The sequence below is a fragment of the Lathyrus oleraceus genome, chromosome 1, assembly GCF_024323335.1.
Source record: "Lathyrus oleraceus cultivar Zhongwan6 chromosome 1, CAAS_Psat_ZW6_1.0, whole genome shotgun sequence".
In the NCBI taxonomy this organism is placed as follows: domain Eukaryota; kingdom Viridiplantae; phylum Streptophyta; class Magnoliopsida; order Fabales; family Fabaceae; genus Lathyrus; species Lathyrus oleraceus.
In genome coordinates, this window is record NC_066579.1 from 47,843,386 (window position 1) to 47,847,061 (window position 3,676).

A 3,676-nucleotide genomic window follows, 5' to 3' on the forward strand; every position below is an offset into this window, starting at 1 on the left:
AGCAGCGCTTGGATTCATTTCATTAAATGAGGTGGACACATCCAATGGCACAAAAGCGCTGGAGTATCATGGTCATGAGTCAAGCGCGAAACAAAATGAATTAAAATGAGTCAACTGAATGCATGGCCAAGATTAGATCGTGTGAGCCTCATCCAAGGGCCTAGGTTCAACCACGTGGGGATGGTAGTGGAAACCACCATCTCTTCCGGTGGACCAACTAATTCCGGCCACCAGTTGCAAACTGAAAAGCTTCAAATCATAAAAACAAGACCACCACTGGCCTGCCTCTTGCACGAGGACTTCAGAAAACAATTTGAACACAAGCAATTTACATCATGGAGCAAGATATAGATCAAAACAGTTAGAGGATAAACCTTTGAAGAACAGCTTTGTGCTGCACGATCCACTCAAATTCTTGCTTCTACTTTGATCAGGAGATGATGATGATGCAAGGCTTAGGAATTGGAACTTGAAGATCAACCAAGGAAGTTGAAATTCAAATTTGAAATTCAGAAATAAAAATCAGAATTCCTTTGAGTATGGTTGCGTTTTGATTTCAGCAGAGCTTCAGATTTCCTTAAGGGTGAGATTTGAATGTGCAAGGCATTGTATTTATAGCTGAGTTGAAGGCAAGGCAAGGTAGAACTCGTGTGCATGAAGCATTGGGTCCTCATGCATGAGCCTATACAGGCTCATGTGAGGCCCAAAATCAAGTGAATTCATAAGGTGGGATCATTTGAAGATGAAATGGACGTGCAATTGGCCTTATGTTTGCTTGTGCATGAAGATTCAATGTGAATTGCATATTTGGACCTACACATTCATCTCGTCGAATGTCACACATAGAAAATCCAAACATAGGCATGTGATTAATGGTTGGAAAGGTATTTACATAAGGAACAAAATCTATGTTGGGAAAAAATCCATTTGAAGTTTGTAAATTTGTGAAAACTGACCTTGAAGTTTGAGGTGCAAAACATGTCTTTAGAAAATTTGCCAAAAATGGTCAACTTCAAGCCCTTCTGTTTTAGTGATGCAAGCCTCAAATGGAAAAACCTCTACAATAAAAAGTTGTAGATATTTTCAAAATTATCAATTTAGACTCAAATTTTGCATCATTTGGATTTTTAATGAGAAATTTATGGGCACTTGAAGTTGGAAAATTTTCAAATTCAATGGTTTTGGTCCAAGGTGACCTATAATGTTTTGTATTATCACATGTGTTTCTTTTAGGATTATGAAATTTTGTCCAACATAAAATTTGAAGTAGACATATTAAGATTTCCAATGCAATTGGTCTCACCTCAAAATCATAAAAAATGAAGAAGTTAGGTCTTTGGGAAGTTGACCCAAAATTAGGGTTTCAGTCAAAATGACCTAGAATGTTTTGAAATGAATGATGACCTTCCAAGTTTCAAATGGATTTTTGATGAACATGAAAGTTGTTCATATGGTTCTTAATAACATTTTTATCTTGGGGTCATATTAATTTGACAAACACATCAAAAGTTAGGTCTCAGTGGATCTCAAATTAGTCAGATGACCTAACTGGTCAACTTCTCAAGGCCAAACTTCAAATATTGATGAATGAATGATTGAGGATACTCACATAGGCTCATATATGCATAAAATAATGAATTAAAGAACTTCCCTTGATTTAATTTTATCAAAGGTTGGGGTTGCTTCATGAGCAAGGCACAGTCAATGCACAGTTGAATTAAGGTTTCCTTGGGAAACAATCCTCAAACCCTTTGGTTTATCTTGATCAAATTGGAAAATTGAGATACTTGGGAGACATATATGATTATTAGGAACTTTTGGAACCATTTTCATGCTTGCTTTCATCTTCATCTAGCCATTTCAATGAGCATAGGAGCCTCCTAGGAGCAAGGGCATATGTGATCACTTGAGCTTCAAAGCAAAAGAGGTTAGTGACATATTTTTGTGATTTTGGTTAGTAATCAAAATAAGAAAAGCAGTATTATATAATACAATCATGCTTGGTGGTGTCAAACCAACTCACACAAATCCCAACCCAAGGGTTAAGGAGCCACACATGCTATGGTCCTTGAGGCAAATACATTGAGCAATGATATGATGCCATGAGGGATCTTAGGGTCAAAATTAGGGTCTTATAAATGCCCCTATCGAGACTTGAGATATGAAGGTTAAAATCTTCGTCTCGACGAGGTAGAATGGGCTTAAATAATAACAAAGAGACGAATTTGGTCCCTAAGAGACCTCATGATGCAAATGTATGCATGCAAAAGTTAATACTCTGTGGGGGAAATATGACCACAAAGTAAAAGAAATCAGGAGAAAATGAAAATCCATAGGAGTAATACACTCACTTGGGAGACAAAGACTCTGGGGAAAATAGGGCGAAAATGGGTGAGCAGGTCACGACTTGAACACTTGTTGGGAGACACGAAGGGATTCCACGAAAATAAATCGATGGAAAGACTCGAGCTGACGCAAAGATGCATGTATTGGGGAATATGCCAATACAGCAAAAATTATCCACAAAGGATACTTCGGATAAAAATCCAGACTCTGGTGGGGAAATCCATGAAGGATCCAACTGAGGAAGAAACAACGAGATATTACCGGTTACTGGGTAATAAACTCAAAAAGAGACATGTGATCAAAACACTGGTATAAGGGTGAGAGAACAACACACTCAGGGAGAAACAATATCTAAGACCGGTATAAGGGTGAGAGATATCAATCATCCAAAACATCTGAGGAAAACCTAAAAGTTATATCTCAACTAAGGAAAGTCTGACTCCACAGGGGACAAAAAGTCATAATAGGGAGCAGAAGGAAGGAACACCAGGGATACCGGTTACTGGGCATATAAAGGTGACCAACCAGGCTTGAATTGGGAATATATCTAAGACACTCATCATCCGAAAAGGAGGGATGAAAAAGCAAACTCAATTTATAGGATGGGCATTCGATTCCATAAGGAAAAACGAATCTTACTTAGCTGGGGAAGAAAAAGACTTCGACCGAAGAGCGCATGAGATACATTATCTATTACCGTCAGAACGTAGATAACATACTCGCATGGAAGATTATCCACAACCGGTTACTGGGTTAATAAAGGATAAATCGACCGAAAAGAAAGGACATCGGGATACCGGTTACTGGGTATAAAATGATGACCAATCAAAAGGAGAAACAATCATTACCAAACAAAAAGGGTAAATGAAAGATGACTCGCAGGGGATAAATTGCTTGACAAAAAGCAATCATCCAAGAGATATGTCACCGGTTACTGGGTGAAATACTCAAAAATGAAGGAATATCAATACCGAATATTGGATAAAGATAACCAACAAAGAGGGGATTACATCTACCAGTTGTTGGGTAGAAAACCACAAAAATAGGACTTACAACTACCAGTTACTAGGTAGAAGGCCAAAAAGTTCCTCTGGGAAAAGATGAACAATTACTGGTTACTGAGCAATTGAACAACTAAACCACGGGGAACTGCAGGGGAATAACAAGAAAGGATTCAATCTAGGAACAAACTAGAGATACACAATGAAACAAGACTCAACCCAATGAGGATATAACTCAGGGGAGTAATTCCATCCCAATATATATTTAGGGAAGAAACTAAAACAAAAATTATCCACGAGAACATAACTCAGTGGGGAATGAAGAAGGA